The sequence below is a fragment of the Mesoplodon bidens genome (genome assembly GCF_964165515.1).
Source record: "Mesoplodon bidens genome assembly, chromosome: 6".
NCBI lineage: Eukaryota > Metazoa > Chordata > Mammalia > Artiodactyla > Ziphiidae > Mesoplodon > Mesoplodon bidens.
Genome location: NC_138162.1, coordinates 20,985,959 through 21,011,748, shown reverse-complemented (window position 1 = coordinate 21,011,748; position 25,790 = coordinate 20,985,959). Strand labels below are relative to the sequence as shown.

Here is a 25,790-nt window from a genome sequence, read left to right as displayed (position 1 = left end):
CCAATCCATGTTTCTTGATGACTCCTCAGTGAAGGGGCTTATTGAAAGGACAAAGCAGGTCAAAGAATATAAGAATTTCGAATTGAGTGCAAAGGTCAGTGTGAGTTAAGGAAGGAAGTTGCAAGAGCAGTCTTCAAGAAAGCATTTCTGGCAAAGCAGTTAAAAATATTAACATCTATTTTGAAAAATACAGATATTTATTAATTGCTAACAGAATGATAATAATATTTCAAAGATTCAGTTTAATAAGTATATCTGAAAAGCTTTAAAGGCATTACCGAGGTAATAAGTGGGATTACCGAGGCCACTTTTTACTTTATATGGAAAAAGCAGTCTTTAGAATAAACAGGAAAGCACATAAACCCAAAATCAATAACAATTTTTTTTGCACTAATAATAAAATTCATTCCAATGTATTAGTTATCTACTTGTACAGAACTATATTCACTTAGCAATTAGATTGCTAAGGCCAGGGCTTATTAATAGAATGCCTCTCATAATTTACTAGTTAAATTTACAGATGGCGAATATCAGTGGCATTTACAGCTTGACGGATCCTGTGAGTGTTGACCTTATTTATTGTACTATTCAAGAAGAAACAGTTCTTCGGATGTTTAGCATTTAGCTTTCTGTTTAAGAACATCAGCTTGAAGAAATGTGTCAGTCAAATCCTCTATTTTTATGACACTGAAAACAAAGTAATAAGCAATAGAGAGGATTCAGAATGAGAATAAACAGAATAGAGTCATTGCTAAAAGAAATGGAAATAAATTAAAAAGTCTAAAAAGTGGAGGGAACTGATGTGATAAAGTAAAAATAACCCAAATGCATTTTCACAAGCTTTGAGAATCACCAAAGGGAACATATACATAAGTCATAGGACAAAGTGAGGGTCTCTTGAAAATAAGATGAGGTTTTTTAAAAAAAGGATAAAAATGGATGAATTTTAAAGATCTTATACCCATTAAGCAGCCAGTATTAAGGAAACAACAGTACTGTTGAAATTAAGACCAAAGGGTAACATACATCTGCACATATAATTTCCATAAGATTTGTTTAAAAGCTACCTCAGTCCTTGTTTAAATATTGCTGCCTGTCAAGGATTTTGGTTATTAATTTTCTCAGGTTTTGGAGACAAGAACTGTGAAAAATTATTTGGATTTGAGGATCTGGAAGATCTATGTGATTCCTAATGTGCATTACCTAGTTGGATCTTAATGTTGGACGGGCATGCATTAAAGAAAGCCAGTAAAATCAGAGAACGGGGGTCTTCTGGTAAATCTTGTATATACAGAAGTTTACCAATTTTCCGGAATCGGAAAAGAATAAAATACACATAACGTTAACCAATTTGGAATCCTACCCCTACTTTCCTTTCCCCTTTCTGTCCAGTTAGTTAGCTCCCTACGCTCCTGCCAGCTCTTGATTGACCCGAGTAAACACTGTTTACGCCGAAGAGCCTACTGCCTCACTCCCAGCTCCGGCCGGGCCCCCCAACTCCAAGAGCCCCAAACCCAGGATCCAGAGCTCTGCACGGGAAGCACAGCCGGGATCCCGGAGGCGTGGGAACCGGAGCTGGGCGCTCCTTCTCCCAGGCTGGGCAGAGCCAGGCCCCGCCGGGAAGGCGCGTGCGGCCGCGCCGGGGTCTCAGTCGCGGGCGGGCATTTTTGCGCGGGGTCAGGGGCGCGCTGGCACCGCTCCAGGGCTGGCAGAACGCGAAGCCGCGTCGGAGCGCGCCATTACGACCCACCCAGGCGCCTCGCCCCGCCCGGAGGTTCCCGCCAGTGGCCAAACCAGCTCGAGTCGCCGAACTTGCCGCGGCTCCCGGGGGCAGCAGGTGGCTCCGGACTCCCCGCTGTCGCCACAGCCGGGGCGGACCGCGTGCCCCGTCGCGCCGCGGAGCCCTTTCGGTTGGCCCCACCAGGCGGGACGGAGGCGGACGGGGACCTGGAGGAGCTGACCGGGCTGCGCTCCGTCTTCGTCGCCTGCGAACCGCTCAGGGCAGCTGGAGCGCAAGAAGTTCAGCACGCTGTGGGCGGAGCTGCGCGTGCTCTCGGCCGACGCCGAGGCCGGCTCCGGAGGCTGGAAGCCGACCGCGACTGCGCCTCACCTTCCAGGAGTTTGCTCTCGGCTTCCGCTGGGCCGGCCGCGGGGGACGGCGCCTTGGCTGGGGGCTGCAAGAACCAGGCGGGGTCCGACCCCGGGGACAGCGAGGAGGACATGGGCGACAAGGACGCGGCGGCAGCTCTGGTCGCCTCCTGGGACGCGGCGAGCCCTGGCTAGGCTTGGCAGGACTTCCAGGCACGACTCTGGGACGAGGCCAAGTTCATCCCCAGGTGCGTGTGTAGTTTGGAGGGCGGGAGGTGGTGGTGGTGTTTCCTGTCCTCCCAGGGGCGCTGCCATCTCTCCTTCTTACACTGTGGAGTGTGCAGCCCGCCTAGTCTCTCTCTCAGTTCCTTTTTCTCCATTCACCGACTCGCTTTAACTTCCCCAAGACGAGATGCCCTAGCGTTAAGGAAAGGGAATGCGTTCAGAGTCAGAGTTTGGGGAGAAAGTTTTACTTGCTCGTATCTGAGCCCTGCAAAGGGCACTTTGTTAGTTATACAGGCCAAAGTGAAATCCGCAGCGTCCGGAGAATCTTCCCAGACACTGATTTAGGAGCGCTCCCACTTCTCAACGACTTGATTACGGCACCTTGTACTCCAGGCCTCCTGGATGCACCTGAGCGGCACCTGAGCCGTGACCCGGGCTGTTAGACAGTTTGGCTTTCGCTATAGCAGTTTTTGTACTCCCTGTTTTCCTGCTACTACATAGAAAACAAGACATTGTTGTGCATTTATATTGCTGCACACAAATATTCATTGATGCCTACTACTTTACAAGCTCATTTGTTTGATTTTCAGAATTAAACAGGGTCGTAGACTTTCTTATCTCTGATTGATGGAGAAATTGATGGAGAAATGTATGCGCACGCACACGTTGAGCATTTGACTGAGGCAAGGGCATAACAGGAATTCATCTCTCTCCTCTAATCAGAGCTGAAGCTTTTCAGAGTTTTCTCAGTTCCATTTGTAGTGATAGCGAGTGTCATTTGTGGACTGATTCACGTTGATAAATTAACTTAGAACCCCGCATTCTTAGAAACAGAAACACAAGGGTCCAGCCGGCACTGGAACCACAATGGGTTTGTGCATGGGCACTGGTTGTGCCACAATAACCAGACCAGGGACAGACCCAGGGTGGGTGCATCTAGTGTAGCAGGGATTAGTGTGATTGGTGACCTGCAAGACAGGGCTAGGGTGGGATTCGTTCAGGTGCCAAAATTGGACCCATGCTGTCAGCTGTTTCATGTGATTTGCACCTTTTCTACACACACAGTGTTGAAGAGGACTCTTTTGTTGAATAATTTAGAAGCAAGAAATTTAATGGAGAAGGAACCAAAACTACCCATGTGTGACCTGTGTATGGGTTGTCAAAATGGTTTACTTCAGCATGTCTGTACAACTATAAAGATGATGGCTAAAATAGAGAGGAAAAGAGCAACAGTTGAACACCAATCCCACTTCACTAGATTTTTTAAAACACATAGCTACAAGTACACAGAGGCATGGTTTCAGCATTGGTCAGCGTTTCCTTTACATTTCCCTTTCTTGGGTTCCACTTTAGGGCTTTTCCCTCTGATCATCTTCTTTTGTAATAGTGCAGTTGCTTCATAAACCCACTTTACCTACATGATGTGGTGCTTTGCAAGATTAGAACGGAAGAGAGGAGAGGTGGACGCAAAGAGAAATAAACACAGAGAGTGATCTGGAGACACAGAGGGAGAGGGACAGGGTGAGAGGGGGCAGAAGACGAGCAGACGGATGGAGAGACACTGACTGATTGATTAGATAGTGCCTCAGTTTCCCTTCTCTTCCCACTCAATGAGAACGGCCCCGAGGCAGCTTGAGATGCGAGAGTTAAATCAGCTCTCCTCTGGTTGATCTCAGCTCTTGAGTATCTTCCAAATGTGAGCATCTGGGTGCTTTGGACTGTGTTTGTAGTGTCTGAAGATAAATATATTTTTTTAACTCATATGGCCAGTAATATCTTGTGCTCCCCAAGGAGATAAAGATTTGTTTCAGCCTTGAGGCATGATGGTGGGTTGAGCCTCGGTCCTGGAAGAGTGTTTTTTTTTTTTTTTTTTTTTTAAATACTGTATTTATTTATTTATTTAAAAAATGTATTTATTTTTATTTATTTATTTTTGACTGCACTGCATCTTCGTTGCGGCACTCGGGCTTTCTCTAGTTGTGGCAAGAGGGAGCTAATCTTCGTTGTGATGCACGGGCTTCTCCTTGTGGTGGCTTCTCATTGTTGTGGCTTCTGTTGTTGCGGAGCACAGGCTCTAGAGCACAGGCTCAGTAGCTGTGGCATGCGGGCTCAGTAGTTGTGGCTCGTGGGCTCTAGAGTGCAGGCTCAGTAGTTGTGCTGCTCCGTGGCATGTGGGATCTTCCCGGACCAGGGCTTGAACCCCTGTTCCCTGCATTGGCAGGCGGATTCTTAACCACTGCTCCACCGAGTGTTTTTGACTGTGTGTAATGCTTTCCTTTGGCACTGGCTTTGGGGCCTATCAGTGTGCTAGCCACAGGCTTTCCAGAGATTCTCTGCCTTTTATGCATTCAGAACTGGAGATATATAGAGACAGATGCATAAAGATCTATCCATCTATCTATCTATATCTTTATCTGTATCTCTCTCTGTATATCTTTATTTTCTAATTGTTGCTGGCTTGTTGCTTTTTGTTTTTTCCCTTCAATATATCCTCTGTCACAATTATGTGTGTCATTACTGCTGAGTGGGAGAAGCCTACCTGTCTGTGAAAACCACAGCCTACCTTGAACCTTCCAAACCTTGTGCCTGGGCCTGGCAGGAATCTGTGTGTGGCTTAGTTTTTCTGAGCTCTGCTTGCTGGTGGTGACCCCTTCTGGTTCTGATATTTGAGTTTCATCTCAAGATAGTAATTTCTTTTTGACCTCCTGGCCCCAGAAAGGTATTCTGGCTTTCCCATCCTTAGAGGACTACCAGTGTTGGCCATTGGGAAAGTGGCCTGCTCTGACCCTCAGATCTCACTGTTTGTTATGAGCTTTGCTGTCAGATTTTGATGAGAGCTTGTTTACTCTGCCTTATGGTGTGGACAAAAAGAGAAAGGCTTAGGGGCTTCCCTGGTGGCGCAGTGGTTGAGAGTCCGCCTGCCGATGCAGGGGACACGGGTTCGTGCCCCAGTCCGAGAAGATCCCACATGCCGCGGAGCGGCTGGGCCCGTGAGCCATGGCCGCTGAGCCTGTGCGTCTGGAGGCTGTGCTCCGCAACGGGAGAGGCCACAACAGTGAGAGGCCCGCATACCGCAAAAAAAAAAAAAAAAAAAAAAAAAAGAGAAAGGCTGAAAATGAGGTATCATTGGAAGATTATGCTCTAAGAGCGTAGACTCTGGTCTGGCTTGTCTTTTAACCTGAAGTTTTCGTTTACTCCTATCCTGAATCACTGTTCAAATTCACAGTTATACTACTCCTGTCACTTTGAGCATGTAAACATCTTTACTTGTTTCTCAGTTTCTTCCCAGGTTACATGATCTTATTTCATTTGTAAAATGGAAGTAGTTGAAACAGGCTAATGTGCTGTGAATGGAAGCTTAGAGGCTGACGGCGGAGAGAGCTTTTAGATGATGGGAAAGGTTAGGATGCTGTAGTGATTCAGATGTCTGCTTTCTTCTCCTAAGAGGGTATATACAATATACCTTCTTGCTTCATGTGTAGCTTGGTAAAGCTTAGGTAGGGCCTGACTGCGGTATATTGTTGGAAGGAAGAAATGGGAAGAGATTATTTATCATGGTACTCAGGCTTCTCCTATCTGACTATTAGTCTCATACCATGTTGTAAAATGGGAAGTAAACACTATTTCCCAGAAGAAAGTTGTAATGGTGGTATGACATATATGATTTCATTGAAATTAGTTCCTCAAAAAAAGTTTCATGGGACTTCCCTGGTGGTCCAGTGGTTAAGACTCCGTGCTTCCAATGCAGGGGGCAGGGTTCGATTCCTGGTTGGGGAACTAAGATCCGACATGCCACACGGCCCGGCCAAAAATTTAAAAAACAAACAAACAAACAAGAAAAACAGTTTCATTGCTTCAACTGGTAAGTGTTTGGGGTCTTCCAAATTATAATTGCTTTTGTCAGAGTAATTATAAAAAGAGGAAAGTGAATTTTAAACCTTAAGGCCTTCGTTTGTATGTCTTATAAAGATATATAGATGCAGTAGCTCAGACATGTTTCTTTAATTCCCTCAGTGTTCATGTGCCTGCCAGTGTCCCAGGCACTAGAGTGACCCTGACCTTCAAGAAGCTTATTGTTTCACCTTTTAAAATACCTAGGAGTAGGGCTTCCCTGGTGGCGCGGTGGTTGAGAGTCCGCCTGCCAATGCAGGGGACACGGCTTCGTGCCCCGGTCCGGGAGGATCCCACGTGCCGTGGAGCGGCTGGGCCCGTGAGCCATGGCTGCTGGGCCTCCGCGTCTGGAGCCTGTGCTCCGCAACAGGAGAGGCCACAACAGTGAGAGGCCCGCGTACCGCAAACAACAACAACAACAACAACAAAAAAAAACCCTAGGAGTTTCTAACACCTGAAGGACCTGGGATGCAGTATAATAAATGGAAAAATACCTCTGGTCACATCCTCAGACTATGGACATTTCATGTCAAGAATGTTTCTCAAAAAAAAAAGAATGTTTCTCCTATCAGGGGCCCTTTGGGTCTTGTATGCTTGGGAGTCTTAGAAGACTTAACATTTTTGTTTTCATTTTATGTTATCATTATATGATAATATAAAACAAATTATTTGGAGCACATTTGCAATCACCTGGATGACCCTTGCATGACAGATTTGGCTACAGCATTTCAAAACCTGCCTCTTTGTTTCAGACTGGTTATGCGGCACCCACAGCACCACTTGTCATGGGCTGATGAGGAAGGCACAGCAGTGGGCTTAGTGTAAGTGATGTGTCCATGTAAAATGAAACTGATTGACAATATAGAGTGTTGGAGTCTCTTGTATTCTCAGTGGAAAAGTGATGGGGAATGGGGTTTTGATCTTGTAAATGTAACTCAAAAGTGCAGCACACAAGCTGCCAGTGCCTACTGACATTAGCTGTTGGGATGTAGTTTCAGTGGAAGTGCATCCCTTGTTGGATTAAATGAATGTTGTTAATTATCATTCCATTGATTTTCAAACGTGTGTTGGGCACATTAATGTTTTGGAACTATAATTATAATTAGTTTATATCTGTTTATGTTTGTTCATAGTTCGTAACATGATACAGACAATATTTACGTCAACTCTGCAATCCATAGGAGATATTTTCTTTAATAAGGTCTACATGTTAGTCAAGTGTGAGAAATACTGTTCTAAAGGGACTTGAACTCCTCAAGAACTATAAAAGATTGAAAACATTAGTTTCTCCATTTTTCATTGCTTATTGATCTTGTCCATCATTTAAATTGAGGGCAAAAATATTGTGGAAGAAGTTCATCTTAAATTGGTCCCAGTCTTAAGGATCATGTTTGTCATTTGCCCACAGAAGAAACTCTTCTTGCTTTTTTCCTATGTCATTCATTTTAATTACTTCATTTAAAAAAGATTTTTTTTTTGTATCCACATGTGCCTGGGACTGTGCTAGGAACTGGGTGCTTAAAAATCATATCCAGTCAAAAATCAAAGTTTCTTGGCCAGCTGCTCTCTCTCCAGAGGCACCAGTGAGTGTAATGAATGGGAAGAATCATGAGGTGGATGGTCTGGGTCCAGGTCTCACTGGGGGTCGGAAATCAAGCACACCTACTAAATTCAGGCAGTTTTTTTCTCTCTTCAGTAGAGACGTTATCTCCACTTATCTTGTGTGGTGATGATACAGTTTCAACAAGAGAGATTCTAGGTCCTGGTCAGATTATCTTCAGGTTCCCATCTTCACCATCCCGTGGGCTGTGACGGATGTCATGGAGAGGGGCTCACAAACTCAGAGGCCTCCGCGGCCAGGCAGGTAACACTGACCCGATAGAATGGAGTTGGGGCCCAGTAGCAGCCTCTGCTTTATCTGCTGGGGGGACTGACAGATGCTGACAGGCAGGATGTAGGCCCAGTGTTGCCGGCAATGCCAGCTTATAAAGGAGGGTGAAACATTCGGCTTTTAAGTAGAAATTTCTAATTTTGCATACTCCGTGAGGTGGGAAAGATACCATTTCCAGTTTGCAACCCCTGTTTCCTACCTGTGAATATGCCCTGGTAAATTCAAGTGTCAGTTGTGATCCTGCTTTGAAGATCCATGAACATGTGGTTCCATGGTGCCCTTAGACCTTTAATCATGTTACTTCTTCCCCTTTCAAGTTTGTGGGATCATATTTTGACCCAAAACTAGTCTATCTTTACTCTCTTTTTTGCTCTTAGATATTCTTGTCATTTCAGAGTTACCTTGTTCAGGCTCAACAGGTGGTGCTGTACAATATTTTCTATCTCCAGGTTATGCTGCCCTGATAGGTGTGTCCTTGGGGGAGGAGGGCTGAGCTCTGAAAGCACTGAGATATCCAGAACACCTCTTCCCCTGATGTCTTTCCTTCTCTTCATTTGAAGCTGGAAGTACTTGTCTGTCACAGTTTTAAGACAGGTAAAAAATCAATTGGAATGGAATGATTTCTGATCAAAAATAAGGGAATTTAGTGATGAGAGGTCATATTTTCTGGTACCACAATGGTGTTTCCTTTCATTGCTGGAATATTTTGTCCTTCAGGCAAAAAAATTTTTGAGGAGATGAAAAGATGCTCAACATCACTAATCATCAGAGGAATGCAGATCAAAACCACAGTGAAATATTGCCTCATACCTGTTATGATGGCTGTTATTAAAAGCAGAGAAGGTAATAAGTGCTAGTTAGAATGTGGAGAAATTGGGAACCTGTACACTGTTGGTGGGAATGTAAAGTGGTGCAGCCACTATGGAAAACAGTATGCAGGTTCCTCCAAAAAATTGAAAATAGAACTACCATATGATCCAGCAATCCCACTTCTGCATGTATATCCAAAAGGATTGAAATCAGGATCTTGAGGAGATATCTGCACTCCCATGATCATTGCAACACTATTCACAATAGCTAAGAGTTGGAAACAGCTGAAGTGTCCATTGACAGATGAATGAATAAAGAAAATGGGGTGTATACATACAGTGGAATATCACTCAGCTTTAAAAAAAGAAGGAACTTCTGCAGTATGTGACAGCATGGGTGAACCTTGAGGACATTATACTAAGTGAAATAAACCAGTCACAGAAGGACCAATAATGTATAATTCCACTTCCATGAGGTATCAAAATAGCCAACTCTTAGAAAGTAGAATGGTGGTTGGCAGGGGTTGGGGGATTGGGAAATGAAGAGTCGCTGGCTGTTCCGTGGGTTAGAGAGTTTCAGTCGTTCAACATGAACAAGCTCTAGAGATCTGCTCTGCAACAGTGTGCATGTAGGTGACAGTACTGCACACTTACCAGTTTGTCAAGAAGGTAGATTTCACGTTATATGTTTCTTAACCACAAGAAAAGAAAAACTATGGAAATATCAAATTTCTTTTTTATAGAGATAAGAAATTTGGATAGCTACAAAAGCTCTGTGTCTTGTAATTTTTGTCAGCCCCAAATACAGGCTCCATCAAGAGTTTCCCCTTGGGCTTCCCTGGTGGCGCAGTGGTTGAGAGTCCGCCTGCCGATGCAGGAGACACGGGTTCGTGCCCCGGTCCGGGAGGATCCCACATGCCGCGGAGCGGCTGGGCCCGTGAGCCATGGCCGCTGAGCCTGCGCATCTGGAGCCTGTGCTCCACAACGGGAGAGGCCACAACAGTGAGAGGCCCACGTAAAGCAAAAAAAAAAAAAAAAAAAAGAGTTTCCCCTTAAATGTCCTCATACCTGTCCTTTTCAGGTGACCAGGCAGAAACACTCCAGATAAAGAGATTCTGAGAGCTCCATCCCCACCCCCTGCCACCGCCCCACACTGATGGCAACCACTCTCTTCAATTTCATTTTTTTAAATTTCAATTTTTAAAAATTTGGGGGGGACATTCTGGGGAATGTTCAGCCATGATACCCACTTGTGATCATTTACAACTACACAGTTATGGAGCATGCTCAAGTGGCCATTTTGTCATAATGGTATCTCTGACCTAGAGTGTTTTTGTTTGTTTGTTTGTTTTAATGTCTGGCTAGAAAACAAAAAAGTGCAAGTGAGTTATTCATTTTGAAACCTGAATGCAGTGGTGAAAGTCTCCCCTGCTGTGAGCCACCTGTGGCTGCCTGGTCCCGAGGTGGAGGGTCAGGGGGGTTGAGGCAGCATGTGCTGGCTTGTTGCCCATCTCCTTAGGCGTGGTGGCCGCACAGTTCATCCCCTGATGTGACACAGTCACGCTGTAATTCTTGCTCCTATAGAGCAGAGTTACAGTCTGCTCTGGCTGAGGCAGAAGAATTTCTGAGGAGTCAACTGACATTTGCTTAGAAAATCCGTGTTTTAGGACATTTGTATGTCATGTTTTCTGACAGACATGCCGTAAACTAGTGTTAGGGTTGGTGATGCAAATACTTTTTCTTTTCCTCCTTGGGGATCTGTTGGCATAGCCTGTACTTCAGTCTGGCAGATATGAGTAGCTTGGGGATGTTAATGAATGAATTATAGTGCATGCATTTCTGCTCTAACATAGTATGTGCATTCCAGAAAAAACTAATGTTCTGCAAACACACACAAGACATATAAAAACAAAAGTAGGAATGGGGCCGACCTCTCCATATCTGTACAGCTTTGCAGCCAGAATACTCAAAAACAGTAACAATCCTAATAAGATATTAGCCCAATAAAAAAAACCCCACGTTACGTTGTTAATAGACAGAGACATGCAGCAGTCCAGAATATCAGTCCAGGATAAACTGTAGATGTTTTAAACAGTGAAAATATAGGATTTTGCCGTTTATTTATTTATTTTTTTACGGTGAAGGTAACTTGATGGATGGAGGTATATGGGTTGTGGCTACCAAGTTACGGGAACAAGGACAAAATGAACAAACACAAAGCATGTGGAATGTCTGTGCCAGGAGGAAGTCCCCGGGGAGTGGGCACTGTGCCTAGCACTGGGTTCACTTGCAGCTGGCTGCCTTCAGTGGCGGTAATAGGCTTGCGTTTGGTGGCTGTTACTTGGGCGCAGAGCGCTGACATGCTGGGAAATGCAACTTCCACTTCTGCATCTCTCACCTACTGACCTAGGGGACGAGCTAATTGATGCTCTAGGAACATGCACTCTGTCTGAGCAGTCCTAGTCTTGAGTACAAATTCATGGGAGGCTAAAGGAAGGCACTGAGCCAGAAATGAGTGTTAGATTGATTCCATGTGTACAGATCTGGAGGTTTTATATTGGTCTAAAAAGATAATGTATTGCCTCTCTCCTAAAAGATTACAGTGAATAAGCTGTCTTTGGACTAATAAAATCTGTCCACAGAAGTCCTCTGATCTATTAGACAGGCTGTTACAATCCTAATGAGCCCTGTGAGAATTAAAATGTTATATTATGTGAGCATTTGGGCCCTTAAAAAGTGACCTATTCTGCTGAATGATATTTAAAATTTAAGTTCTCATTCAGCAGCTGAATAAGAATTCAGTTCTTCCTGAGTTCAATTTATTCAACCAAGTAAGCTGAATAATCTTACTCAACTCTTTTAAGCAGTGCTAACATTTATTCACTGTGAAGCTGGTGTATTTGTTTATGTGATTAACTCCAATGAAAGTACAATGACATAACCCATTATGTTAGTTGGGGTTCTCCAGAGAAACAGAACCAGTAAGATGTGAGTGTGTGTGTGTGTGAGTGTATAGAGGCGGGGGCTGGGGGTGGATTTATTTTAAGGAATTAGCTCACACAATTGTGGAGGCTAGCAAGTCTGAAATCTGCAGGCTGGGCGGGTAGGCTGGAGACTCAGGGAAGGCAGTGGGCTGGCAAAATTCCCTCTTTCTTGGGGATGGTAAGTTTTCATTTAAAGGTCTTCAACTCACTGGAAGAGGCCTGCCCACATTATGGAGGGTAATCTGCTGTATTAATCTCATGTACATAGACCTTCACAGCACCGTACAGACACGTACAACCAAATACGTAAGCACTGCAGCCTAGCCAAATTGACACATAAAATTAACCATTGCAGCTATTAAATAAAATGTTTTACATATACTCTGTTTTCGAGATTCCCTATGTTACGGGAATGTTTTGGAAAGATCAGAGAGCATTTCTTTCTTTTTTTTTATTGCTTCCATCTTATAAAATACACACCAGAAAATTTTCGAGTATTTATTTGAATCTGGGAAAAATCCCTATACATATGTTATATTCCCCTTGTACCCCTTCCAAATGCCAAAACACTTCAAAACCACATACCAAGTTTCTGGGGAGGCTTTAAAGTTATTAACATTTTTCTATCTGCCAGGAAGAGGCTTTCCCTATCTGTGTTCATGGCTCTGAGATGCCCTGGGAGAAGAGGGCTTACTCACCCTGGTGTCTACCCCTTCATTCTCACCCTACAACCTCACTCTTCATGAAAATATTCGTAACTGCAAACTGAGCCCCTCATGGAAGAGACATCTTGGATTTAAGCAGCCTCTCAGCCATCTGGCAAGTCACACCAGCACTTTACATTGCTGCACTTTCCCAGGCAAACTAACTGCTTGCTTGCTCACTTTCTTTCTTTCCCTTCTTCTCCCTCCCTCCCTCCCTCCTTCCCTCTCTCCCTCCCTCCCTCTCTCCCTCCCGTAAGTGCTATGGGAAAGGCACTATGCTAAGTCCAAAGGTGAAGTTTTCATGAGAAACAGAGCAAAACTCCCTAGAGTAGGAGCAGGTTTTTACTTTACTGTCCCCAACTACTAGTTTTTGTCCCTGAGTTGGTAGAGCTAATAGGGATGCAATTTGAGAGGCATTGGGAAGCCAGGAATGTTCCACCAGAAATGGGCCCTAAAACTTCCATGCTCATATTCCCGGGATGAGGCATTCCTCAGCACCCAGGAGCTTGGAAGGCACTAGTTTTAAATCACGTCTTTTCTCAGGCTCTGCAGCTCGAGGCCTCACTCAAGCAGCATTGGCCACACCTGGGAGTTTTTCTAGAAATGCAGGCTCTAGGTCCCACCACAGACCTACTGAGGCATCTGCATTTTAATGGGATCCCTGGGAGATTTGTGTGTGTATTAAACTCTGCTGAGGAAATGAGAAACGGGGAGGGCGTGGTGTGTGACCACGCTTGGTTGGGGCGGGGGAGTTGCTTTTCAAAAGATAGAAAAGCCCCAGAAAGAATGTGGAACTGAGGGAGGAAAGATAAACATCATGTGCTTCAAATTTTGCCTGTGGTTGCCTCTGGTTACTTGAAATCTGAATTGTGAAGTGTTCATGATTGGATTTACCACGAAGATAAGAAATTTATACTTCATCAAGTATATTGTGTAATATTTTGTGAATGTGTTCTTCAGAGACAAATACACATACAGAAAAGGGCACAGAGCTTGGTGTACAGCTTGCTGAATCTTTCCAGATGGAATGCTCGCATATTCAGCATCCAGATCAGGAAACAGCATGTTACTTAGAAGCTCTCGTGCTCCCTTCCAACCAATCCCTACAGCCCCTCCCTGACCCCCAGGCATGATCTCTTGCCTGTTCTTTTCCTTACTATACACGGGTTTGGCTTCTTGCACTCACCGTTATGCTTGTGAGCTTGTTGTTGTAGATCTGTCATTTCCACTGCTGTAGAGTATTCACTGTGTGAAGATATCACAATTCATTTATCTGTTTTACTATTAATGGCCATTTGGGTACTTTCTACTTTGTGGCTGTCACGTAGAGTGCTGCCATGGGCAGTCTGTCACATGTCTTTTGGTAAGCATATGGAGTCACCCAATGCCTTGCTTTTAATAACTGTTTGCAAAATAACTTGAGCTTTCCTTGCTAACTCAGGGTCATCATTATGAAGCCGAGTTTCATCCTGGACTGTAGTATAGTGATATCCTCAGGATTTGGGGGATGGTAGTTCAGCTTGGCTTTTTGAGTTCCTGTGTGCATTTTCTGCTTTTGCTGTCAGGCTGCCAGGTTACAATTTACTATTGTTGGTTCTTTCTTCCTTCCTTTCTGAGAACCTTCGTTTGCCGAAGACTCAGAAAGCAAAATGATCATATATACTAGAATTGAGTTTTAAACCCCCTTGAATGTAGTCCTGTGCCAAGGAGGGGTGTCTCACAGGGTGCTGTTCATCCTTTCCTGACTTTCAATCTTCTTTTGGATTCCTCGTGGTGCCAGATATGTGAGTTTCAGATGACTGGAGTGCTGCCATCATTTTGAAATTGGTATTTTTTGCAGTTTTATTCCTTTTCTGTTTTTATGTATATTTTAACTCCTTTCCCCCTTTTGTTCATTTTGAACGTTCCCCAAAGCAGACACTGTAAATCTAAATTATCTTTGTAGAAATTATGTCATTTAGACAGGTAAACACAAAACATGGATTTATAATATTATGAATACATGTGAGAAGTAGGCATTTAGCCAAGAGTGGACATAGTCTTATGCTGATATGAAGCCATAAGCAAGATATGGGCTTGCACCTGTGTCTTGGGCTCCCAGCCCAATGGTTGGTCATTGAGATTATCTTTAATGCTCTTTTTTTTCTGAGTCTTGGGAAAATGCTACAAAACTGTATATGGAGGTAAACAGATACTACTGCTTTGTGGGTTCTCCTTGTCCACTCAAGCAGATTATTGTAATAACTTTATTATGGCTCCTTCTTTAGTACCACTTGCATTTAAAGAAACCATTCAGCATTTATTTCTGTTTTGTTTAGTAGCTTTTAAGCCAGTTGTACTGCCCAAAAGGGATGTTATCCACACAGGTGAGAGAGGGTAGCTCATACCTCAGGGAACCAGAACTGGAAACCAGTGAAGTTTTGGGATGAAAAATGTAAATTGAGATAAATGTAAATACACAGCTCACTGAAATTGCTTTTTCCTTATCTGATGAACCAGTGAGTTAAGTGGTAACTCAATTAAGAGAAGACTGACTTTTTTTTTTGTTATTAATTAATTAATTTATGTATTTGGTTGCAGCGGGTCTTGGTTGTGTCATGCAAACTCTTAGTTGCGGCATGCATGTGGGATCTAGTTCCCTGACCAGGGATCAAACCTGGGCCCTCTGCATTGGAAGCGTGGAGTCTTCACCACCACGCAACCAGGGAAGTCCCAAAGACTGACTTTTCTTTTCTTGGATCTCCTGAGGGGTTGAGGTCAGATTTCTTCAGGAGATAGTGTTTGCAGATCTGAAGGTTGTTTGCTCTTTTAGCGGCTGTAGCTCTGGGAGCACAAAAGTGGACTAGTTTTCAGGGAAAATGATCCTGGTATAGTGTGAAAAAGATTTTAATAGGATTTTTGGCTACCTTCTTTTTTTTTTTTTTTTTTTTTTTTGCAGTATGCGGGCCTCTCATTGTTGTGGCCTCTCCCGCTGTGGACCACAGGCTCCGGACGTGCAGGCCCAGCAGCCATGGCTCACGGGCCCAGCCGCTCTGCGGCATGTGGGATCCTCCCGGACCGGGGTACGAACCAGTGTCCCCTGCATCGGCAGGCGGACTCTCAACCACTGCGCCACCAGGGAAGCCCTGCTACCTTCTTTTTAAAATCACATTCCAGAAAATCACCCTTCGATTCTTTAGAAAATCAAATGAAAAAGTAATTAAAATTTTCTGCAGGTTTCTGGGGAAGCAATGAAGTGGAGAGTATCTCAGGAAACTTCTACCTTGTGGAAAATACACCCCAGGCATCATTGAATGAGATGATGTCTCAAAGGGTTTTAACTGTTGAAATGTTGAAATTGAAGATGTCAACAACATTTTGCTTTAAAGGGGAAATGTGTTGAAGAAAATTTGTAAGAAAATCTCTATAATTTTGCTTTAGTTTGATATTTTTTGGTCTATCTGCATAAAACAGAGAGACTGGAAAACGATGATTGGTTTATCTTTGTGTTTCAAGTTTAGGTAGCAGGGTAGGTAGGTAAAAATAAATGATTTTTAAATTAAAAGTAGATTAAAGACTTCTTTTTGTGATATGTTTTTTGTATAGTAACTAAACAAACTCTGCATGTGTACAGATAGTTTTAAGATAGTTCAAAGACATCATAGAAAAGAAATTCTCATTTAATTACATGATTTTTCAGAGCAAACTCTTGTAACCTTTGAGAAAGACTTTTAAGAAGGCCAGAGCAGGTTGTACACAATCTCCAACAGATTTTCTTGCCAGTATCATATATACTCAAGTGTAGGGTCAAGATTTAACTGTTGAAGAAAATTCGGCTATAGCTTATGCACCCAACAGCTATTCTTCCACAATATCAATAATAATATAGCTAAATGCCAATCATTCAATAGTTAGTGGTAGGTGTTCAATATATATTAAATATGAATTCAAGAAATACATTTGCTCCGGGTAAGATGGCGGAAGAGTAAGACACGGAGATCACCTTCCTCCCCACGGATACACCAGAAATACAGCTACACGTGGAACAACTCCTACAGAACACCTACTGAATGCTGGCAGAAGACCCCAGACCTCCCAAAAGGCAAGAAACTCCCCACATACCTGGGTAGGGCAAAGCGGAGAGATTCCCGCACAGAGGATCGGTGCCGAGCGGCACTCACCCGCCCGAGAGGCTTGTCTGCTCGCCCGCCAGGGCGGGCGGCGCTGGAAGCTGAGGCTCGGGCTTCGGTCAGAGCGCAGGGAAAGGACTGGGGCTGGCGGCGAGAACTCAGCCTGAAGGGGGCTAATGTGCCACAGCTAGCCGGCAGGGAGTCCGGGAAAACTCTGGAGCTGCCGAAGAGGCAAGAGACTTTTTCTTCCCTCTTGGTTTCCTGGTGCGCGAGGAGAGGGGATTAAGAGCGCTGCTTAAAGGGGCTCCACAGACGGGCGCGAGTCACGACTGAAAGCGCGGAGCCCAGTGACGGGCGTGGGTCGCTGGGGCTGCTGCTGCCGCCGCCAAGAAGCCTGTGTGCGAGCGCAGGTCACTGTCCACACCGCCCTTCCGGGAGCCTGTGCAGCCCGCCACTGCCGGGGTCCCGGGATCCAGGGGCGGCTTCCCTGGGAGAACGCACGGCACGCCTCGGGCTGGTGCAACGTCACGCCGAACTCTGCCGCTGCAGACTCGCCCCGCACTCCGCGCCCCTCCCTCCGGCCCGGCCTGAGTGAGCCAGAGTCCCCGAAGAGGCTGCTCCTTTAACCCTGTCCTGTCTGAGCGAAGAACAGACGCCCTCCGGCGACCTACACGCAGAGGCGGGGCCAAATCCAAAGCTGAGACCCAGTAGCTGTGAGAACAAAGAAGAGAAAGGGAAACCTCTCCCAGCAGCCTCAGAAGCAGCAGATTAAAGCTCCACAATCAACTTGATGTACCCTGCATCTGTGGAATACATGAATAGACAACAAATCATCCCAAATTGAGGAGCCAGGAGTCAGTGCTGTGCCTCTGAGGTGGGAGAGCCAACTTCAGGACACTGGTCCACAAGAGACCTCCCAGCTCCACATAATATCAAACGGCAAAAATCTTCCAGAGATCTCCATCTCAACACCAGCACCCAGCTTCACTCAACGACCAGCAAGCTACAGTGCTGGACACCCTATGCCAAACAACTAGCAAGACAGGAACACAACGCCACCCATTAGCAGAGAGGTGGCCTAAAATCATAAAAAGTCCGCAGACACCCCAAAACACACCACCAGACGTGGACCTGCCCACCAGAAAGACAAGATCCAGCCTCATTCACCAGAACACAGGCACTACTACCTTCCACCAGGAAGCCTACACAACCCACTAAACCAACCTTAGCCACTGGGGACAGACACCAAAAACAGCGGGAACTACGAATCTGCAGCCTGCAAAAAGGAGACCCCAAACACAGTAACATAAGCAAAATGAGAAGACAGAAAAACACACAGCAGGAGAAGGAACAAGATAAAAACCCACCAGACCTAACAAATGAAGACGTAATAGGCAGTCTACCTGAAAAAGAATTCAGAATAATGATGGTAAAGATGATCCAAGATTCTATTTCCCAGATCCAAAATCTTGGAAATAGAATAGACAAAATGCAAGAAACAGTTAACAAGGACCTAGAAGAACTAAAGATGAATCAAGCATCGATTAAAAACACAATACATGAAATAAAAAATACTCTAGATGGGATCAATAGCAGAATAACTGAGGCAGAAGAACGGATAAGTGAGGTGGAAGATAAAATAGTGGAAATAACTGCTGCAGAGCAAAATAAAGAAAAAAGAATGAAAAGAACAGAGGACAGTCTCAGAGACCTCTGGGACAACATTAAACGCACCAACATTCGAATTATAGGGGTTCCAGAAGAAGAAGAGAAAAAGAAAGGGACTGAGAAAATATTTGAAGAGATTATAGTTGAAAACTTCCCTAATATGGGAAAGGAAATAGTTAATCAAGTCCAGGAGGCACAGAGAGTCCCATACAGAATAAATCCAAGGAGAAATACGCCAAGACACATATTAATCAAACTGTCAAAAATTAAACACAAAGAAATCATATTAAAAGCAGCAAGGCAAAAACAACAAATAACACACAAGGGAATCCCCATCAGGATAACAGCTGATCTCTCAGCAGAAACTCTACAAGCCAGAAGGGAGTGGCAGGACATAATTAAAGTGATGAAGGAGAAAAACCTGCAACCAAGATTACTCTACCCAGCAAGGATCTCATTCAGATTTGATGGAGAAATTAAAACGTTTACAGACAAGCAAAAGCTGAGAGAGTTCAGCACCACCAAACCAGCTTTACAACAAATGCTAAAGGAACTTCTCTAGGCAAGAAACACAACAGAAGGAAAAGACCTACAATAACGAACCCAAAACAATTAAGAAAATGGGAATAGGAACATACATATCCATAATTACCTTAAATGTAAATGGACTAAATGCTCCCACCAAAAGACACAGATTGGCTGAATGGATACAAAAACAAGACCCATCTATATGCTGTCTACAAGAGACCCACTTCAGACCTAGAGACACATACAGACTGAAAGTAAGGGGATGGAAAAAGATATTCCATGCAAATGGAAACCAAAAGAAAGCTGGAGTAGCAATTCTCATATCAGACAAAATAGACTTTAAAATAAAGACTACTAGAAGAGACAAAGAAGGACACTACATAATGATCAAGGGATCGATCCAAGAAGAAGATATAACAATTGTAAATATTTATGCACCCAACATAGGAGCACCTCAATACATAAGGCAAATACTAACAGCCATAAAAGGAGAAATCGACAGTAACACAATCATAGTAGGGGACTTTAACACCCCACTTTCACCAATGGACAGATCTTCCAAAATGAAAATAAATAAGGAAACACAAGCTTTAAATGATACATTAAACAAGATGGACTTAATTGATATTTATAGGACATTCCATCCAAAAACAACAGAATACACATTTTTCTCAAGTGCTCATGGAACATTCTCCAGGATAGATCATATCTTGGGTCACAAATCAAGCCTTGGTAAATTTAAGAAAATTGAAATTGTATCAAGTGTCTTTTCTGACCACAATGCTATGAGACTAGATATCAATTACAGGAAAAGAGCTGTAAAAAATACAAACACATGGAGGCTAAACAATACACTACTTAATAACGAAGTGATCACTGAAGAAATCAAAGAGGAAATTAAAAAATACCTAGAAACAAATGACAATGGAGACACGACGACCCAAAACCTATGGGATGCAGCAAAAGCAGTTCTAAGAGGGAAGTTTATAGCAATACAATCCCACCTTAAGAAACAGGAAACATCTCGAATAAACAACCTAACCTTGCACCTAAAGCAATTAGAGAAAGAAGAACAAAAACACCCCAAAGTTAGCAGAAGGAAAGAAATCATAAAAATCAGATCAGAAATAAATGAAAAAGCAATGAAGGAAACGATAGCAAAGATCAATAAAACTAAAAGCTGGTTCTTTGAGAAGATAAACAAAATTGATAAACCATTAGCCAGACTCATCAAGAAAAGAAGGGAGAAGACTCAAATCAATAGAATTAGAAATGAAAAAGGAGAAGTAACCACTGACACTGCAGAAATACAAAAGATCATGAGAGATTACTACAAGCAACTCTATGCCCATAAAATGGACAACCTGGAAGAGATGGACAAATTCTTAGAAATGCACAACCTGCCAAGACTGACTCAGGAAGAAATAGAAAATATGAATAGACCAATCACAAGCACTGAAATTGAAACTGTGATTAAAAATCTTCCATCAAACAAAAGCCCAGGACCAGATGGCTTCACAGGCGAATTCTATCAAACATTTAGAGAAGAGCTAACACCCATCCTTCTCAAACTCTTCCAAACAATATCAGAGGAAGGAACACTCCCAAACTCATTCTACGAGGCCACCATCACCTTGATACCAAAACCAGGCAAGGATGTCACAAAGAAAGAAAACTACAGGCCAATATCACTGATGAACATAGATGCAAAAATCCTCAACAAAATACTAGCAAACAGAATCCAACAGCACATTAAAAGGATCATACACCATGATCAAGTGGGGTTTATTCCAGGAATGCAAGGATTCTTCAATATACGCAAATCAATCAATGTGATACACCATATTAACAAGTTGAAGGAGAAAAACCATATGATCATCTCAATAGATGCAGAGAAAGCTTTCGACAAAATTCAACACCCATTTATGATAAAAAACCTGCAGAAAGTAGGCATAGAGGGAACTTTCCTCAACATCATAAAGGCCATATATGACAAACCCACAGCCAACATTGTCCTCAATGGTGAAAAACTGAAACCATTTCCACTAAGATCAGGAACAAGACAAGGCTGCCCACTCTCACCACTCTTATTCAACATAGTTTTGGAAGTTTTAGCCACAGCAATCAGAGAAGAAAAGGAAATAAAAGGAATCCAAATTGGAAAAGAAGAAGTAAAGCTGTCACTGTTTGCAGATGACATGATACTATACATAGAGAACCCTAAAGATGCTACTGAAAAACTACTAGAACTAATCAATGAATTTGGTAAAGTAGCAGGATACAAAATTAATGTACAGAAATCTCTGGCATTCCTGTACACTAATGATGAAAAATCTGAAAATGAAATCAAGAAAACACTCCCATTTACCATTGCAACAAAAAGAATAAAATATCTAGGAATAAACCTACCTAAGGAGACAAAAGACCTGTATGCAGAAAATTATAAGACACTGATGAAAGAAATTAAAGATGATACAAATAGATGGAGAGATGTACCATGTTCTTGGATTGGAAGAATCAATATTGTGAAAATGACTCTACTACCCAAAGCAATCTACAGATTCAATGCAATCCCTATCAAACTACCACTGGCATTTTTCACAGAACTAGAACAAAAAATTTCAAAATTTGTTTGGAAAAACAAAAGACCCCGAATAGCCAAAGCAATCTTGAGAACGAAAAACGGAGCTGGAGGAATCAGGCTCCCTGACTTCAGACTATACTACAAAGCTACAGTAATCAAGACAGTGTGGTACTGGCATAAAAACAGAAAGATAGATCAGTGGATCAGGATAGAAAGCCCAGAGATAAACCCACGCACATATGGCCAACTTATCTTTGATAAAGGAGGCAGGAATGTACAGTGGAGAAAAGACAGCCTCTTCAATAAGTGGTGCTGGGAAAACTGGACAGGGACATGTAAAAGTTTGAGATTAGATCATTCCCTAACACCATACACAAAAATAAGCTCAAAATGGATTAAAGACTTAAATGTAAGGCCAGAAACTATCAAACTCTTAGAGGAAAACATAGGTAGAACACTCTATGACATAAATCACAGCAAGATCCTTTTGGACCCACCTCCTAGAGAAATGGAAATAAAAACAAAGATAAACAAATGGGACCTAATGAAACTTCAAAGCTTTTGCACAGCAAAGGAAACCATAAACAAGACCAAAAGACAACCCTCAGAATGGGAGAAAATATTTGCAAATGAAGCAACTGACAAAGGATTAATCTCCAAAATTTATAAACAGCTCATGCAGCTCAATAGCAAAAAAACGAACAACCCAATCCAAAAATGGGCAGAAGACTTAAATAGGCATTTCTCCAAAGAAGATATACAGACTGCCAACAAACACATGAAAGAATGCTCAACATCATTAATCATTAGAGAAATGCAAATCAAAACTACAATGAGATATCATCTCACACCAGTCAGAATGGCCATCATCAAGAAATCTAGAAACAATAAATGCTGGAGAGGGTGTGGAAAAAAGGGAACACTCTTGCACTGCTGGTGGGAATGTGAATTGGTACAGCCACTATGGAGAACAGTATGGAGGTACCTTAAAAAACTACAAATAGAACTACCATATGACCCAGCAATCCCACTACTAGGCATATACCCTGAGAAAACCATAATTCCAAAAGAGACATGTACCAAAATGTTCATTGCAGCTCTATTCACAATAGCCCGGAGCTGGAAACAACCTAAGTGTCCATCATCGGATGAATGGATAAAGAAGATGTGGCACATATATACAATGGAATATTACTCAGCCATAAAAAGAAATGAAACTGAGCTATTTGTAATTAGGTGGATAGACCTAGAGTCTGTCATACAGAGTGAAGTAAGTCAGAAAGAGAAAGACAAATACCGTATGCTAACACATATATACGGAATTTAAAAAAAAAAAAAAAGTCATGAAGGACCTAGGGGCAAAACGGGAATAAAGACACAGACCTACTTGAGAATGGACTTGAGGATATGGGGAGGGGGAAGGGTAAGCTGTGACAAAGCGAAAGAGAGGCATGGACATATATACAGTACCAAACGTAAGGTAGATAGCTAGTGGGAAGCAGCCGCATAGCACAGGGAGATCAGCTCGGTGCTTTGTGACCGCCTGGAGGGGTGGGATGGGGAGGGTGGGAGGGAGGGAGATGCATGAGGGAAGGGATGTGGGAACAGATGTATATGTATGACTGATTCACTTTGTTATAAAGCAGAAACTAATTAAAAAAATTAAACAAAACAAAAAAAAAGAAATACATTTGCTGCTGAGTGAACAGATAGAATGCAATTATATCCCAGAATATGCTAATTTTAGGAGAGGAAATGAACTCTTTACTGGTACTCATGGTTCTATAGTACATTAAGAAGTCATTGGGAGATTTAGAAAGACAAGCAAGTCCTCACCTTCTGTAGAAGCTGGTGGTGGGTAATCTATGTTACGCAGGATTTTAAGTGCGTTTTCATCTACATAATCATGTGACTTGATTTGTGGGGACTTACATACATATAATAATGCTTATAAACTTAAACATAAATATTCTTTTATTAAAAATGCATCCTAGTTTGTTATTGAAATATATTTAGGATTCACAACATTGTTTTAGCCATTCAGCCAGAGTTCCGATTTCAGTAACCTCGACCCATAAAAACACAAATCTGAGGTGGAAGAAAATGAAGGGATCTCTGCATATCAGAAATATTAGTTACAGATCCCTGCAGGACAGACAGTTTCTCCAGCTGATAATTTTTGAGTCTTTTCAGCTTTCTTAGTGTAGGTTATATAGGAAATATTGGGCACCTCCCCCATTCGAAACAATGTAAAAGGAGAAGAAGGAAAAATAAAGGAAGGAGAAGGCAACCAGCAGGTGGAAGTGGAGCGTATGCTCTTGCCTGTAGATTTCAGATGCAATCTGTTGTGCTTTCTAGAATCTCTCCTTTCTCACTGTGTTCAGAAGGGGATTGACCCTTTTCAGCTTGTCAATCAGATTTCCCATCTCCTTCCTGACCCTGTGCCCGGCAAGCATCCCCTGCTCCTTCCTCACCACTGTGTTCTTTACCCTCCCAGCGGCAGAGTCCTCCACCTGCCTCAGATCCAGTGCAAAACGCCGCCTTCTTCACTTCACCTCCCACTGTGTCCTTCTTCCCTGGGCTCTGACCTCATTTATTCATTAATGCAGGATCTGTTGCCAGTCAGATCTCTGGGTGCTGCAGGGGGTATGGAGACTGATAGGGTAACTGGGAAGATAAACATCCACAGAAAACTCAGTACACAGAGCTTCAGATAAAATGTGGCAGGGGAAGGGATTTCTTGTGGTTGAATCAGTCAGGGCAGGCAGGCAGGCCTCATGGAACAAGTGACTTTTGGGAGAGCCTTGACTGATGTGCAGTGTTTGATTTCTAGATAGGAAATGCAAAGAGTTTTGGTTTTGATCAGAGACTGATATTAAAATATACTTTGACTAGGGAGGGATAAAGCTATTTCCCAATTCTTCAGTCTCAAAAATTGAAAAAAAATTAGTTAAGGGATGGGATGATGTGAAGTCAACCAAGATAACATATTTGTCTCCTCTGTTGAAAATTTATGTATTATGTGTTAGGTGCTGTGCAAAATATTTGAGGACAGTGAGCACCTAAGAGTGTTTAGAAGATGGGAAGTTTGAAGGAAATGAGATAGGAGACTAGAGTGGCCATAGAAATGGTTCTCCAGACCAAAATTTTCTTGTGAATAAAATGAGCAGAACTAATTTGACAGTGTCTTTGAAGAGTAGAAATGTTTTATTTTGATGAAGTCCAATTTGTCAATTTTTTCTCTCACAGATCATGCTTTTGGTGTTTAAGAAATCTTTGCTTACCTCAAGTTTGCAAAGATTTTCTCCTATGTTTCTTCTATAAGTTTTATTGTTTTAGGTTTCACATTTAGGATCCATTTTGCAAGGTATGGATCAAAGTTCATTTTTTTGCACATACATATCTAATTGTTTCAGCCCATTTGTTGAAAAGACTATCTCTGCTGGATTGCTTTTGCACTTTGTCCAAAATCAGTCTTCTGTATTCGTGTTGGGTTTATTTCTGAGCTCTCTGCTCTGTTACATTGATTGAGTTGTCTATCTTTATGCCAGTGTTACATTGTCTTGATGACCATTGCTTTATGATAAGTCTTAAAATCAGGTAGTATTAGTTCTTCAAGTTTTTTATTTCTCAAAGTTGTCCTGGCTATTTTAAGTCCTCTAATTTCCATAGAATTTCCATAGAATCACGTTGTCAGTTTCTAAAAAAAAAACCCCAAAAACAACAACCCCCAAAACTAGAAAACAAAACCTGCTGTTTTTTTTTTTTAATATTTATTTATTTATTATTTATTTATTTAGGCTGTGCCAGGTCTTAGTTGCAGCATGCATGTGGAATCTAGTTCCCTGGCCAGGGATCGAACCTGGGCCCCCTGCATTGGGAGCTTGGAGTCCTACCCACTGGACCACCAGGGAAGTCCCCTGCTGGGGGTTTGCTTAGACTTCAATTGCATCTAAAGATCAATTGGGGAAGAATTGGCATCTTAATAATAATAAATAATGAACAAACCTGGTATATTCTCCATTTATTTAGGCCTTGTTATACTCAATTCCAGTAGTTATAAACTTAAAACTTTATTTGAATACTGAACATAGGATATAAATTTCCATAATGTGTTAAGAGCAAAACATTCCAAGGTATCTGGACTCATGAAAGCTTCAGCCCCTGACCTCCTGGGGTGCCCTTCTGCCATTCTCTGCACCAGGGGTGACACATATGAGAAATACCAGCCTAAGGGGCAGCACTTGCATAGAAATTTGCAGGTGATGTGATTTGAATGTAGGTAAGGTGTAAGCTCTTGGAAAAACAG

At 42.7% G+C, this 25,790-nt stretch overlaps 1 pseudogene across 1 annotated transcript in view; it reads left to right on the top strand.

The window, feature by feature from the left end:
- Window positions 1–520: 520 nt before the first annotated feature.
- Window positions 521–25,790, top strand: part of LOC308619255 (ras and EF-hand domain-containing protein-like) — a 57,156-nt pseudogene continuing 31,886 nt past the window's right edge. The window contains exons 1-2 of the transcript in view: window positions 521–559; window positions 1,393–2,336. The product of the transcript in view is annotated as a ras and EF-hand domain-containing protein-like (transcript). The remainder of the gene's footprint in view (window positions 560–1,392; window positions 2,337–25,790) is intronic.